The sequence below is a fragment of the Taudactylus pleione genome, unplaced genomic scaffold (genome assembly GCF_031769625.1).
Source record: "Taudactylus pleione unplaced genomic scaffold, aTauple2 ptg000012l, whole genome shotgun sequence".
Classification (NCBI taxonomy): domain Eukaryota; kingdom Metazoa; phylum Chordata; class Amphibia; order Anura; family Myobatrachidae; genus Taudactylus; species Taudactylus pleione.
Window position 1 is genome coordinate 19,383,422 of NW_028284415.1, and position 16,932 is coordinate 19,400,353.

Consider the following 16,932-nt stretch of genomic DNA (forward strand, 5'->3'; position numbering starts at 1 on the left):
TCTCGGGAGACCCCAGAGTTGGAGGCCGGCTTCTCCAGTTCGCCCAGTGCTGGTGTCTGACCACCACGGACACTGGGGTAAGAAGTATTTTCTTGAAGGTATGTCCTCTCCTCCCGGTAAAAGCCTCCCAGACGGTTTTTCGTTACAGGTCTTCTGTCAATTCAGGACAAGGCCCTGTAATTTTTGAGGGTGTTACACTCTATGCTCCAGGCAGGAGTTATAGTACCTATTCCGTTGCCCCAAAGGGGAACGAGGTATTACTCCATCCTCTTTCTGGTACAGACACCCAATGGGTCTTACCAGGACATTCTCAACCTCGAATCCTTCAACAAATTCTTAAGGGTTCCTTGGTTTGGGAGGGGGACCCTGCATTCCATCATTCAATGGAGCCTGGGAATTTTGTGGATATATTCAGGGTGTCTACCTGAATATCCCTCTTTTCTTAGCACACCAGTGTTTTCCTCAGGTTTGCAGTGGTCGATAAGCATTTCCAGTTTCTGGCATTGCCCCTTGGTCTGGCCTACGCGCCTCACGGTTTACCAGGGTCATGGCAGTTATGGCAGCCCACCTGCGGATGCAGGGGGTCCGCTTGTTACCCTATCCGAGCGACCTCCTGTTGTTACCACGGTCTCCAGAGATACTTCAGTGCCATATGCAACGGACAATATCTGTGTTGCTACATTAGGGCTGACTGATAAACTGGAAATGGTCCTCTCTGATTCTTCACAGAGGATGCTCCATATCCCAACATCTGAGGATCTTTGTGATTGAGGAAAAGATCTCTGCATTACAGGCAAGGGTACGCAGTTTCCTGCAGAGTCGCAGAGTGTCTATTTACTTGGCAATGTGGTTCCTGGGTTCCAGGGTGTCGCTGTTCGACATGGTGGAGAGTACCCAGCTTCACTCTAAACCTCTGAAAAACTTGATCCTCTCCGGATGGGATGGGTTGCCCCATAAAATAAAGTCAATAGGCTTTCCCCGGAAGTTTGTCTCTCTCTCTGGCCTGATGGCTGCGGAAAGCTCACCTAAACAAGGGGCACCCCCTTTGGGATTGCGGACAGGGTCCTTCTGATGACGGACACCAGTATCCGTGGCTGGGAAGCAGTGACGGGTCCACACTTGTTCCAGGGCAGGTGGACACCAGTAGTTTTTGCGCTTCCCATAAACATCTGAGAACTCTGAGCAGTATTCAAGGTTCTCCAGCATGCAGGACAGGTCCTCCATGGAAATACCGTGCAGGTACAGTCTAACAACGCCATCATGATGGCTTATGTAAACCACCTAGGAGGTTCCCGAAGTCAGGCGACACTAACAGTGGTGTCCCGAATTCTGGCTTGGGTGGAAGGCTATATCCCTGCCGTCATCGGCAGTGTTCATTCAGGAATCCTCAGATGGAAAGCAGGCTTTCTCAGCCGTCAAGACGTGCATTCAGGGAAATGTCCTCTTTATCAGGAGGTGTTCAATCTTCTGGTGAACAAGTGGAGCCTTTCAGAGATGAGACTCTTCTGATAGACGTAGGTAGGTCCAGTGGACCTTCCAAATTGTGTACCTCGTCCCTCCGTTATCCCTTCTTCCTCCAGTAATAGCAAGAAGGAGGCACGCTCCTGCTGATAGCTCCAGCGTGGGCCAGATGGCACTATTACTCAGATCTTCGGAGCCTCTCAGTTAACACTCCGAAGCTGTTGCCTCTACGGCCGGACCTGTTGTCTCAGGATCCTGGCTGATACCCAGACCTGGGTTGTCTGTCCTTGACGGTGTTTCGGTGGAGACTGCCCTCTTAAGGTCTAGGAGTTTTTCCAGCTCTATAGTTAACAGGGGCTCTGTCCATGCTAAGAGCTCGGAAGCTTTTATCTGCAAGAATTTACCATTAGATATGGTATATTTTTCTTTCAGTTGTGTCGCCCTAGAGGCTAGGCTCCTCGGGTATTCCGGATATCCAGAGGTTGGCTTTCCTACAGGTGGGCTTAGATAACGGTCTTCGCCTTGCTTACCTGAAGGTGCAGGTTTCTGCCCTGTTAGTATGGTTTCAGTGTAGGATTGCTACTCTTCCTGATGTCTGCACCTTTGTGCAGGGTGTACGTTATATTCAGCATCCCTTTGTTCCACCTGTGGCTCTTTGGGATTTGGCTGTGGTCCTTAGGGCTCTCTGAGGACCGCCATTTGATCCTCTGGGCTCAGTGGATTTCAAATGGCTTACGGCTAGGACTGTATTCCTTCTGGCTCTTAATTTGGCCAGTAGGATCTCAGAATGGGAGGCTCTGTCATGTAGACCTCCCTTTTTTTCATCTTTCCTAGGAACAGGGCAGTGCTTCGCACTTGCCCTGGTTTTTTACTTACGGGGGTGTCTAGTTTCCACATCAATGAGGAAATTATAGTACCGGCCTTTTCTTCCCCAGTCCTGACTGCTGGTGAGGCCTCTTTGACTGTGGTACGGGCGCTAAGAATTTAAGTTGACCGTACCAGTCCATTTAGGAAATCAGACTCTCGGTTTTGTCCTTTCTGGTTTCCATAAAAAGGGTTTTCCTGCCACTACGCTAACTGGCAGGATGGATTCACAGGTCTTCCTGTTCCATCCTCTATTAAAGCTCTTCCACTAGGTCTGTGGGTCCTTCGTGGGCAGCTCGACGTGGCGCCTCAGCGGTGATTGGCAGCCACGTGGTCATCTGTCCATATTTTTGTAAGGTATTATGCTTTTGATACCTTCGCCTCTCAGGATGCTTCCTTCGGGCGGCGGATTCTCCTTACAGCACAGGAGCGTCCCCACCCTTAAAGGATACTGCTTTGGGACATCCCCAAGGTATCCTGTGGATACCCTATGGACCCTGAAGTAGAAAATATGAGATATGGTAAGAACTTACCCTTATCTCTATTTCTACGAAGTCCATAGGGTTCCACAGGACTCCCGCCCTGTCGCACCTGTACTGCAGATGGGCTTTGGTCTGGTCACCAGTTTCTCCTTCTCCTTCTGGTGAGAATGTGATTCTTGTGTGTTCCAGACTCTTCTCTCTCTTTTTTGCTCCTGCTCCGGCCTATGGCTTGCTACGAAACTGAGTGGCCTGAGGCTCGGGGGCGGGGTATAGGAGAGGGACCCCAGTGCATCCTGGGAGGCTGAAAGTTTAACTCTGTGGTGCCTGGATGTCTGCCGCCATCGCCTATACCCCAAGGTATCCTGTGGAACCCTATGGACTTCGTAGAAATAGAGATAACAAGGGTAAGTTCTTACCCTATCTCATATTTTCAATGATAAGTTTCTTATAATCATAACTTCTCATCCTGAGTTTGTCAATGAATAGATTTAGTTGTACAGAGACCTCCTCTGGATAATGTGCTATTCTTAATATTTGAAAAAGAGTAGGCCTTTCTTTAAAGCTGGTGGATAATGACAATTATTGCTACCAACAGTGTGTTTCTGTCAGTGTCCTTGTGAAAAACGGTGGTACTCAGACGTCCCTCTGTTAAATACATTTCTACTTCAGGGTCCATAGGGTATCCACAGGATACCTTGGGTATAGGTGATGACGTCAGGCATCGGGCACCATAGAGTTACGTTTTCAGCCTCCCAGGATGCACTAGGGTCACCCTCCTATACCCCGTCCCCGAGCCAAGGCATCTGTTTCGTGTGGTGCCTGGCCGGAGTCGGATGCACCTGCTAGAGGGGGGCTTAGAAGAGCCCCTGAAGTTTTCTTCATTGCAGCTGTGGCTGCACATCTGGAAGTACAGCAAGGACAGTCAGTACTGATGTCCATGCTGTCTTCCCTCCACCCCCGCCGGTACCAGAACGCCGGTACCGATCCGGGGATGCTGGTAAGCATCTGGGGTCACAGCGGTGACCCCTGATGTTTTGGACCATGACCGGATCCAAGGGGGACAAAGGTAAGCAGCAGGGGTCCCGCGGTGGGACCCTGCTGAACATGGTCCAAAAGTCCCCAGGCAGGGGGCTCCCTGGGGACTGGCCGCAGCGTGGAGCCAGGTATTAACCTGCGCTTCCACTACCCCCCTGGGACAGCGGACTGCGGCAGAGCGGTAGCGCTGCGGCGTCCCAGGGGTTAAATGCATGCCAGGGGAGCGCGCCTTCCCTGTCTCACAGCCGGCGCCTCCCCCGCTGCACACAGCCCTCTCTGCACACGCCGACTGGCCCTGTGGCAGCGCTCCTCCCCCAGGCCAGCCTCCTCTATGCTCCTCGGTGGCCATCTTCAGAACGCATGGTGAACACTGCTGGAAGCCTAAGATCGGAGGCATCGTGGTCTGGGTCCCCCTGCATACCTCTCCTCCGCTTGGTCAGGTCTGTGTATGCAGCGCTGTGTCCTACCAGACTCTGTGTAGTTGAGTATCAGCGCTGATATTGCAGGATTTATTTTTCTGTGCATTGTATGTGACTGTGCTAGCGCTGCTGCCTGTACTTTTGATTTCTTAATGTCAGCCTTATCACTGTCCCTGTTCTTTCTGCTAAAGCCCTTGCGGTGCGGTGCGGTGCTGCAGGGTGGTCTCTCGATATACTACCGAGTATTGTGAGAGGGGTCACATACTTTCCACCATCATGTCTGAGAGTGATTTTCCTCTCCAGCTTCAGTGTACTACCTGTAAAGTACCTATAGCGGAGGGGGAGGGTAGAGCGGGGGGGCTATGCCGGCGGTGTTTTTTATTGGCGCGGCCAATTACGGTAACAGCACCGGTACAGGAGCCGCCCTGGGCTTGTTTCGCTAAGGCGCTTACAACCTTGGTGGGCCAGTTAGCTCCGCAGCCCGCTTTCTCACAGATGGGATTGTCCCAGCAATCAGTGGTGTCGTCACCTATGGAGGGTTTCCCGAGGCAATTCATGGTACCCCACAGTCTCCCTATTTCCCCTCCCCCGGTTTCTCAGGAGCCTGCGTGGGTTAATTCCCTGACTCGTTCTGTACAGCACTTGTCGGATGTGTTACAAGGGGAGTCTGTGTTGCAGCCGGTGGCGTCTGTCTGCTCCTTATGAGGATGAAGAAGTGACGTCTGATGATGGGGAGATTCTGGATCTTTCCGACCAGGAACCTCTCCGTACTAAGGAGGCGGACGCTAGGTCCAAGGTGTATATTCCTGGACTTATTCGGGCAGTCCGCACAGCTTTGGTGATTGAGGACGAAGATCCTCCGGTGTCCAAATCTAAATATGTCTTTTTTTAATGATATTAAGGGTGACTCCACAGTCTTTCCTCTTTCGGGTCAGTTGGTGGACCATTTAGAGGAGGCGTGGAAACAGCCTGGCAAACGATACCAGCCACAGAGGCGTTTGGCGGTGGCTTTTCCGTTCGCCGATAATTATTTTTCTAAGTGGGAATCCCCTCCACAGGTGGATTCTCATGTGACACGCCTTGTCCGTAGTGCCACATTACCCATGCCATCCGTGTCTTCCCTTAAGGATGCTACGTACCGCAAGGGGGAGATCTGCCTAAAGTCCGTTTATTCCCTTGCGGGGGGGGGGCAGCTAGGCCGGCTATGGCCATTTGCTGGGTTGCCAGAGCTATGGAGCGCTGGGCTGACACTTTGGAGGCGTCCTTCGATTCCGACTGTTCGGCTGAATAGATGGAGTTGATCGGCAATCTCCGGGATTCGGCCACTTATATCAACGAAGTGGCCTTGGATATCAGTACCCTGGCGTCTCGCATTTCTTCGGCAGCTGTAGCTGCTCGTTGCACCTTATGGTTGCGATCTTGGAAGGCGGACGCTGATTCCAAAAAGGGCTTGGAAGCGTTGCCTTTTAACGGAGAAGTTCTATTTGGTCCGGACCTGGACAAAATTGTAGACACACTGGCGGCAGCCAAATCGGCATGTCTCCTGTCTGCTGCAGTTCCTTCAGGTTCAGGTACGTCGTCCTTTCGGCCTTATAGGGCCCAGGGTAGGCCTAAAGCAAAATCCTTTCCCCAACAGGCTGGCCCCAAAAAATCGGCCAAGCCCCGGAAGCAGGCCTGGAGTACCAGGCGTCCGGCTCTAAGCCAGATGACAAACCTGCGACCTGACGGTCCGGGCCTCCCTTTGGGGTATCCCAAAGTGGGAGGCCGCCTGCTGCAGTTCGCCCGGTGTTGGTCAGTCACCACGACAGACACTTGGGTTCTCGAGGTGGTTTCTCACGGGTACGCCCAGTCCTTCCGGCACAGACCCCCGGCTCGATTTTTCACCACGGGTCTACCATCAGACCGGAACAAGGCCACGGAGCTGCGGAAGGTCTTGCACACTATGCTCCAGGCTGGAGTTATAGTGCCTGTTCCATTCTCCCAGAGGGTCCAGGGTTTCTATTCCAATCTCTTTTTGGTGCAGAAACCCAATGGGTCGTATCGTCCGATACTCAACCTCAAAGCTCTCAACAAGTCTTTGCGGGTGCCGAAGTTTCGGATGGAGACCCTGCGGTCCATCATTCTGGCGCTGGAACCTGGGGACTACATGGTGTCGTTGGACATACATGACGCTTACCTGCATGTCCCTATTCTTTTACGCCATCAACAGTTTCTCAGGTTTGCTATCCGCAACGACCACTTTCAGTTCCGGGCATTGCCTTTTGGCCTGGCGAAAGCACCACGTGTTTTCACCAAGGTGATGGCGGTCATGGCGGCTTCCCTGCGGCTGCAGGGAGTCCGCATGTTACCGTACTTGGGCGACCTTCTCTTGGTGGCAGGATCTCCAGAGCTCCTTCTGCGCCACTTGGACCTGACCATTGCGCTACTGCAACGGCACGGCTTGTTAATAAACTGGCAGAAGTCCACTCTGATCCCGTCTCAGCGGATTCTGCGCCTCGGAGCCTTATTGGACTCCGGACAGCAAAGGATCTTTGTGACGGGGGAAAAGATCTCTGCCTTGCAGTTGAGGGTGCGCAGTTGTCTGCAGAGCCGCCGGGTGTCTCTGCATTCGGCAATGAGGTTACTGTGCTCCATGGTGTCGGTATTCGACATGGTGGAATATGCCCAGTTTCACTCCAGACCTCTGCAGCACCTGATCCTGTCCAAATGGAATGGGCTACCTCAGTCTCTAAAATCCCAGACGATGGTGCTCACTCCGGAGGTTCGCCTGTCCTTAGCCTGGTGGTTGCAGACGACCCATCTCAACAAGGGTCGTTCGTTCTGGGTGGCGAATTGGGTCCTGTTGACAACGGACGCCAGTCTTCGGGGCTGGGGAGCAGTCTTGGGTCCACACTTGTTCCAGTGCAGGTGGACTCAGGCAGAAGCAGAGCTTCCAATAAACATTTTGGAGCGGTGTTCAATGCTCTCCAGCAGGCACATTGGGTTCTCCAAGGTCACCCTGTGCAGGTCCAGTCGGACAACGCTACCACCGTGGCCTACATAAATCGGCAGGGAGGAACCCGAAGTCGGGCGGCTCTCGTAGAAATGTCCCGAATCCTGGTATGGGCGGCGCGCAATCTCCCGGCTATATCAGCAGGATTCATCCCGGGAGTGCTGAACTGGGAGGCGGACTTTCTCAGTCGCCAGGATGTTCATCCGGGGGAATGGTCCCTGCACCCGGACGTCTTTCAACTGCTGGTGGACAGGTGGGGTCTTCCAGAGATCGATCTCATGGCATCCCGGCACAACAACAAGTTGCCGGTGTACGGGTCTCGCACAAGAGACGAAAAGGCATCTCTGGTGGATGCTCTGTCCGTCCGGTGGACGTTCCGGTTCGCTTATCTGTTTCCTCCATTTTCCCTTCTTCCACGGGTAATCCGGAAATTCAAACAGGAAGGAGGGACGCTTCTGTTGATAGCTCCCGCATGGCCCAGACGGCACTGGTTCTCAGACCTTCAGGGTCTGTCCGTGGCCAGTCCTCTGCCGTTGCCGCTACGACCGGACCTTCTGTCACAGGGTCCCTGTCTTCACCCGGACCTGACTCGGCTGTCTTTGACGGCGTGGCTGTTGAGACGGCCATGTTAAGGTCCTGGGGTTTTTCCAGCTCTGTAGTGCAAACCATGCTCAGAGCTCGGAAACCGTCTTCCGCGAGAATATACCATCGTGTGTGGCATACGTTTTTCCAGTGGTGTCGGCCGAGAGGTTATGCACCTCGGGAATTTCGTCTGTCTAGAGTACTAGCCTTCCTACAAGCGGGACTGGACCATGGGCTTCGCCTTGCTTCTTTGAAGGTGGAGGTTTCTGCCCTGTCTGTCTGGTTCCATCGTAGGATTGCTACAATCCCTGATGTGCGCACCTTTATACAAGGTGTTCTGCGAATTCAGCCGCCTTTTGTTCCACCTGTGGCGCCTTCGGATTTGGCTGTGGTCCTGAGGGCTCTCCAGGGACCGCCGTTTGAACCACTGGGCTCAGTGGATCTTAAATGGCTAACAGCTAAGACTGTTTTCCTTCTGGCCATCGCTTCGGCCAGACGTGTTTCTGATTTAGGGGCTCTCTCTTGTAGATACCCTTTCTTGGTTTTTCATGGGAACAGGGCAGTGCTGCGCACTCGTCCTGAATTTCTTCTCAAAGTTGTTTCCCGGTTTCATATTAATGAAGAAATCGTTGTGCCGGCTTTTAACTCACCTGGTCTTTCAGTGGGTGAGGCCACTTTGGATGTTGTGCGGCCCTTAAGGACTTATGTTGACCGCACTTCTTCATTTCGGAAGTCGGACGCCTTGTTTGTCCTCTATGGCTTCCGTAAAAAGGGTTGGCCTGCTTCCAAACAAACTTTGGCAGCTTGGATCCGTATGGCCATTTCAGAAGCTTATCTTCATGAAGGCCTGCCGGTTCCATCCACTGTGAGGGCTCATTCCACTAGGTCTGTGGTCCCTCGTGGGCTGCACGACGTGGTGCCTCTGCAGTCCAGATCTGCAAGGCTGCCACGTGGTCCTCTGTCCATACCTTTGTGAGGTATTACGCGTTTGACACCTTTGCCTTTCAGGATGCTTCCTTCGGGCGGCGGATTCTCCTTTCAGCACAGGAGCGTCCCCACCCTTGAAGGATACTGCTTTGGGACATCCCCAAGGTATCCTGTGCAGCCTTCAGACAGTCCCCCAAAGGTAAACTGTGTCAGATTTTTTTTAAAAAAGACTTAAGAACACCCCAAAAAATCACATTGAATTTGGGGGCGAAAAATAAAAAATGTTGGGGCAAAGTTAAAAACTAGCGAACTTGACTCTGGGGGGCTCCCCAAGTAATCCCCAGGTTTTTTTTATTCATTGCAGGTGTTTGCGGCAGGTGGATTTTTCAGTGTTTGAAACTTGACTTTAGCAACTTTAAAATATGCTGTCCCCCATTTTCAAGTACCCCAAATTTGCTAGGATAAGTTATATTCTGCAAAAAACTCCTGAATACTATTCTGCACCACTTATACAAAAACTCTATTTAACAACTATTGAGCCCGTTTAAAAACACCAAATGACTTCAGCAAGCCAAATCGGGGTGTACCATACCTAACCCCATGTCAGAGCATCTTTTGGGGGGTGTCAGGCTGATTTCTAAAATCTGACAGGACTTTCTGCTTGTTTAAGTTTTGCCGGGTCCCGTTTTCACGTACTTTCAAATTGAATACGGTGATACGCGTGCGACACTTTTCCGCCTACAAAACACGAGATGTAGGCGAAATGTCCGGGAGGCGGAAAAGTATCGTGGATCCGCTCAAATTGAATATGGCTCTAAGTTGCAATATGATGCAACCAACTACTTCCCAAGACTGTGCTGATTAATTTGATGTGCGACACTTGTACATCTGTGTGTGAATGAATCTGTATTCAAAGTACTGCGATTCATCGGCTGCAGCTTTTATTCCCACTATGTTCCGTTGTGCTTCGTATGCAGGCTCAGACATATTGGGCGCAATTCAATTGTTTTCTCACGCCTGATCTCACATCTAAAGTGACGAGATCGCGGGGCGATATTTAGTTGATTTAGAATATCACACCCAATAAGGTCTGTTTTAGCTGCGTAATACGGCTAAACCTGACCAAAGTGCTGGGTGTGATCGTGAAAAGTGCCCTTTGGGCACGAAAACGGGTCACTTTTCGCGCATTTCAGCTCGCCACCCCTGGGGCGTGTGAGCTGAAATGCTGGTGTCGGAAGCTGATCGCGCCCTGCTGGAGCAACAATTGAATAGCTTTGTCGGGCGCGAATGGGGGACAGCTGCAGGCAAAATCAACTGAATTCCTCCCATTATGCATCCAGGAAGGAGTTTATTTTTGTTTTCGGTGTGCTTTATATTGTATGATTTGTTATCACTGTAGATGAACAGTAATTTTGGCAATTTTAAATTGCTAAAGCTAAATCATTATTGTATGATTTATTTTTTTTATTGCAACTCTAGATAAGATCATTTTTCCTGTACAAGGAAGTATATGCTAGTTTCTAAGGTCTGTGTTTTGTTACAGGGACATATTTCATAGCTAACTTGCCAAACAGTGTGTGTATATAAATTCTGATGTTCATCATGTAATCTAAATGTATATTTCTGTCTGTATAAACTGTTTTCTTTTTTGTCTGTTAATTCCGTTCCTGAAGCAGCTTTGTTTTAATTGGAAATTAGAATAAATAATGCTGTGTTGTAATATGCTACATACATAATATGTTGAAGGACATATCTAATAATTTTTGTGTTGCAGGACGTAACAAATTGTCATAGCCAATAGGGAGTTGTTGCTCTGGTCATCCAGATATGGTAACATTGTGGCGTCGTGTGCGCTTTTGTATAAAACAGGCACTCTGACATCAGACTTGATATAAATGTTCTCGAATTTGTACTTCAGCCTTTTTTTTGTGTCCCTATTGACCTGTTGTAAACCTAGCCGTGTTAAGGTGCCCATACACGGTGCAATAAAACATCCGATCCGATGGATCGGTGCGATTTGGTTGCTCTATCGTACCCTGTATGGGCATGATATCAGATAGTGTGCGCACCCGTAGGGTCGTGCATCGCACCCCCAGATCCTACTGCAGTTTCAGTCGATCAGGGGATGCGATGTTAGTGTTCCCTCTAGCTCCGGCGGGAGACAGGGCGCCGGAGCTAGAGAGGGCATGCCCGTGCGCGTGCCGAAGCGCGCGCGGCCGAGAAGGGGGCGTGGTCATCGCAAAGGGGGCGTGTCTATAAGACGCGTCCCCTTGTCGTCACTCTTGGGGGCGTGCCCGGCACTTACGGACACGCCGGGCAGCCCCCAAGCCCTGCAGACAGGGAGAATAGATGCTGGGCGCATGCGCCCGGCGTCTATTCTCCGGCGGTGACCGGGTCGCCGCACATTTCATCACCCGCGGGACACTGCGACCCGCGGGTGAAGACGGTTCCCGCAGGCTGTTAGGGCAGGGCGCTTTTTGCCCTCCTTCTGGAGGGCAGGGCGCTTTTTGCCTTCCAGAAAGAGGGCAGGGCGCCGCGCCCCGCTAAAACAGCCTAGCGGGAACGCTAGATGTGCGATTCCATGAAGCGCTATGCAGCTGGGGGAGAGGGAAGCCAGCATATCGGGCGGTCGGCCACCCGATCGCACCGTGTGTGGGGACAGCCCTATATGTCCGACAACGGATCCCCCGTCCCCCGTCGCGTCGCACGGTGCATATCGCACCATGTATGGCCGGCTTTTCTGACTCATTTACTTACCACAAATAACTTGCTGGATGTTGCATTACAAAGCCACACTCCTGAGTGATACAGTACACTGCTTTATAGTTAATATTGACTGCCTCACAGTGTCTTTGGTTCCTAGTCAATTGACATTGCTGCATTCTTGTTACCATTGGTTTAACCACAGGTCATAATAGAGAGGGCAGACTAGATGGGCCAATTGGTCTTTTATCTGCCATCAGTGTTCCCTGTTTTACAGATGTGTCCTCATACGCGCGACTTGCCTGGCATGAGTGAGCGCCAGGTCCTGTACTACTCTTTTTGCTCTGAAGATGCGACTAGGATGCACCAGCAGCCTGTGCTGATTAATTTCATATGTGACACTTGTATGTCTGTGTTCTCCTGACTCTGTATATGGAGCGCAACAGAACTTGGAATGAAAAAACCTGCAGCAGCTACATTGTAGCACTTCCTATGCAGATTCAGAGACTGTCGCACCGAGGTATATAAGTGTCACATATAAAATGAATCAGCACAGTGTCCTTGTGCGTCCTAGGCGCATTGCATATTTTTGACGAAGAAAGACACCGGGAGCTTAGCTAGCGGAGTCTCGTGGGTCCTGGCGCACTGAGAGGGGCTTATTAGCACGACTGCGGCAAGGATCTAAAAGGACACATTTGTATATTGTTATTGATTTATACTTTGCATTGTTTAAGGAATTTGAAAGCATTGTATTAAACACTGTATATTCATTCCTCTTTTCTCTAGACTTGTTAACCGGGTGACATAACAATAGGTGTAAATAAATAGCCAGAAAGCGCTAAATATTTATTTACATTGAAACAAACTTTTTTGTTTATGAAAGCTGCTTGTCTGATCCTTAGAAGCGCTTGATTACATTTATATTTATAACAATGAGTGTATTTAAGTGCCCATTTCCATGTAATGTTGTTAGTGTTTTCTCAGCTTGGTCCTGCCCTGCATCAGAGCCATCAGACTTTTAAACTGACATAACAGAAGACAATCTAGTAGGGTTCCCTGTTTAATGTTTCCTATGGTTCCTGCCTGTGAAAAAAGCCCTGCAGTAATCACAGCAGACATACAGGGGAGGGCACCCTCGGGTCACAGGGCCAGACCTTTAGCATTCCTCCCTCAGCCAGCCTCTCCTCCCTTCCACTTCCTTCCAGTCTCCCCACCTCTCTGTTCCCAATGTCTGGCAATGTTTGGGAGAGATTGTCTTCCCGCTGTAGACTTATTTAACCCTATGACAGCCAATGGAGGGAAAACAGTAGTACTAAAATGGATCCTTATTAATAATTGCAGAATGTTCTTCAAAATTAATATTGTGCATAACTGTATGCTTCAGCATAAACCCACACAGTCGACGGGCTTCTGGCCGAAACATATGTTGGATTATAAATATTGGTGACTGAAGATAAGACTTGTGAGTGCTGCCTTATCACCTACTACTCGTGTGTGTGTGTGTATATGTGTATATAATAGAGAGAGATATATATATATATATATATGTATCGTTCCCACTAGGCTGTTTTAGTGGCCCTCTTTATAAAGCTCTCACGAGCAGGGCCATCTACCCTCTTGTGCTTCTCCTTACTATAGTGTAATTTACTTCTTACTCACAACTAGGGCACCTAACACTTGGTTGCTTATGCTCTGTTACTTATCTGGGTGATATGGTCACTAATGTAGCAATATATATTATCCATGTCCAGTATTGTATTGTTCTGTAAGTCACTTCTATACAATTTGTTTTTGTACTTTGTAAGGCGCTGCGGAACACTTGTGGCGCCATATAAATAAATGATAATAATAATAATAAAGGGAAAAAACCACCCTGCTGAAACAGCCTAAAGGTGCAGTCCCCACCTGCGGGTCACAGTGACCCGCGATGGGGAAAACTGCGGTGTAGCGGTCACCGACGGTGAATGGATGCCGGGCGGCAGCTCGGCACATCCGTAAGTGCCGTGCAAGCCCCCAAGATCGCCGAAAAGGGGGCGTGTCTTAAATGTCCCCTTTTTGACCACGCCCCTTTTTGGACGCACGTTGAACTGCCCTTACTCTAGGTAGGGCACCCTGCCCAGCACTGGACCTAGAGTGAACACTAATATTATAAATATAAAGCATATAATCACACACATACAGTATATATGTAGTGTCTGTAGCTCCATGAGGGCTAATGGAGGCCAGCACTGCAATGTATATGCATAAAGTCTCAATCGATTTATTTAAACATATCCATGAGATTTTGTAATTGGTCCACTCTAGTGGAGGCGATTAGCTTATATAGTAGTAATTGATAATTACAATCTATAAGGTCCTCCCCTCTAGCTGGAATAAGAATGCCTAAGTAATTTAAGGATTTGGTCTGCCAAGGAAATTTTAAAGAGGTTTTCAACTTTTTAAGAAAATAATGGGGCACATTAAAGTGATGGACCTCAGTTTTAGGTGTATTTTACTTATAGTAGGAATTAGGAGTCTAACAAGGAATGTATGGCTAGCAACGAAGACTCAGGATGGGTGGGTTGTGGGTGGTGGTTTTAACTTGGAACCTTCTATTTCTACAGACAAACAGGTCGGTTCTGCCAGATCCAGGGGCTTTATCACGTAACTTTGGCCTATGACCAAGGGGAATTAAGGGCTTCAAATCAGCTAAGGTGTCTCTGAAGATCTGAACAAGGAAATAATTTTACCCTTTACCTGTCCATTTCTTAGTGTACTGCTCACCCTTTTGACCTTGTTATAATAGATTTGATTCAACTGGGATATGTTCCGTTGTTTGGCCTTCCAAGAGTAGTAGTTCTTCCCTAGTGTGGGCAGTTCGCTTAAGTATAGGTGTGTCTTGGGGTATGAAAGTTAGAAGTTGCTTTATTCTAAAGAAGAGCTTCACTTAAATGTTTTTTGATTTTTTTTCTTGGTTGTTGTTTAAATAGCCTCGGGCTGGTAAAACTGAAACCCGCTTCCTGGAGTTCAATTATTGAATATGGTAAGTAGCGCCTTTCTACACGGTGATGATCCTTGAAAAACCGACTCAGTTGCCCAAAGCAAGCATCAGTACAGAGGGGGAAGTGAGAGGGACCCCATGGTTATATTGATTGAGGAGGGTTATTTTATCATATTATATTTTTAAATTGTTCTAAAATGAAATAAGACCTGTAGGGATAGAACCGAAAAAGGGAAAACTGCTTTGGCATATTGGAATAGTTATACCCATTAAATGCATTTTAAACGTTTCTGTGTAGCTCAGATTGTGTTATTTTGAAAGTAATTGGTTAGATGGTAACTAGAATGTAGAATAAGTAAACTTTGAGGATTGTTTGGATCAAGGAAGACTGCTGTTAGTTGGCCTGGATTATATTACAGAAGAAACTGACAATCTTTGATTTAAAGTCTAACCATTGCCTACTTACAGTGAAGGAATCCATTTTCTTCATACCAATATTTATGCAGTGGCATTTTGTAGGAGCCATCGATGCAGCTGGCATTCAATGGCAGCCCCCACTGTGCTCCAGTGCTGTAACTTCAATGGCAGCCCCCACTGTGCTCCAGTGCTGTAACTATCAACTCTTCAATCCCATAACATTTTGCTTGCCTTTATTGTATTGTATTGTATGTGTGTATGTTAGTGAACCTCCTGTGCTATAAATTGGAATTTCCACCTGTGAATGATTTACTTTCCCTGCTCTATCATAGTACTGTTATCAAAGGCTTGTGACATCCATTGACACACTGCTGGTGCTGGGCGAGCCTTTCAGTCTCTCTACAGCATTACAAGGATTTGCATGACACTGCACATAGTTGACAGAGCTGTTCATTTGATAGAAGTCTGCTTGGGTATCCTGACCACGTCCGTCTATCTTGGACAGGCTCCATCGTTATTTAGGTGGTAGATCCAAGCTGGTGCATTTCCCTGTAACAATACTGGCTCTGTTGGATATTTTGGCTGAGTGCTAGAACTGGCTGAACATAGTGCGGCTGGCATTCAGGTTTAGTGATACATTTCTTTTTATGATCTCACAAATCTGAGTCTGTTATGGAGATGAATTTGCTTGTGCTGACACCATCGCCAAACATAGAATTGCTTCCCTTAAATGTTAGGTGCTCTTTACCAAACATTGTAATAACCCTACATTTTCCACCATTGTTTACCTTGCTGGAACTGTAATATAGCCATCATGTGGTGAATGGAGTCAATTTAATCTCCTCTGTTAATAGAGCTGATACCATCAATTACACAGTTCAAGCTGCCATTTTCCCTGGCGACTAGGGAAGGAGGAACTGTGGAGGTACTGGATACAGTGATGTGCTCATGCAGTAACTGCTGAATGGTTACAGTAAGGCCAGAACAATACTTATAGGTAGTTACAACTTATTTTCATAGTACTTTTAGACCATTTTCCAGAATTGCATCTTGCTAACTAAAATGTCCTAGCTTGTGTCATTAATCAGCCATGAGGCCAGTTTGCCCAATTTGGGTATAATCTTCTTCTATAAACAATATCCTTTATGTAAGTAGACTTCTTTATTGGTGATCTGTATGTTATGAATCAGCTCAATTAGGAAAATATTTTATTATATATTCAATAAGCTCTATATTTATATTAATGGGAGGTGTAAGAATACAAAATGACAATTAAGTTCCTACACCTGGACTATTTAGAAAATGTTTGATGCACTTTACACTAGTGTTTAATGGAATATATCAATAAAATCAATATAGATAAATCGCATCAAGTGTGACCATGACACCAAACTTCTACATTGGTTTCCTACTTCCTATGTGGTGAATTGCTGCATTTTACTATATTTGGTCATTTTGTGATACATAATGTAAGGTGTGCAGAGGACCATGATCTATGCTTTTATGTTTGTTGCTGGCTCAGTAAGGGCTCGCATCTTCCGTCATGAGCAGTAGATCTGTATGCAAGATCTGGCATATTTCACAGAACCTCTGTCTCCCAGAACATAACATTATGGTTTACTGAAGCATCACAATAATCCTCTTGTAAGGCCACCTCAAGTCTGACTTTTGGTACTTTAGTATTAGTAATTCCTCCTTAGGTCCTTGTAGCTCATCCTCAGTGTGCCAAGAAATGAGCTTAGATGGGAGCTTTTTTTCTGTACTTCTGTTTTTGTGCCTGAGGTGTGTGTCACTTTTTCATGAACTAATTATAGTAATGCTGGGATTGTCTCTATAAGAGTGATGTGATTTTATGTTTGTCATAGATCCAGATCCTGGTTTTATAGTATTCCTATTGCCTATTCACTGGGCCGAACTAGGTGATGGGTAATATACCGGTCCCATAGTAAAAAGCGATATGGTATGCATATAATATTTTTTTTAGAGTTTGAGCGGCAGTCCATAAAATCAAGTTTTCTGGAGATAACTTCATCAACTACTATAGAAGTCCCTATGATATTAGTGTGACTG

General features: G+C 48.0%; 1 protein-coding gene across 3 annotated transcripts in view; it reads left to right on the plus strand.

Annotated features, from left to right (window-relative positions):
* The window catches only part of MYH10 (myosin heavy chain 10), a 190,638-nt gene that overhangs the window by 40,127 nt on the left and 133,579 nt on the right, over positions 1–16,932 (plus strand). The gene's annotated exons all lie outside the window — the stretch shown is intronic.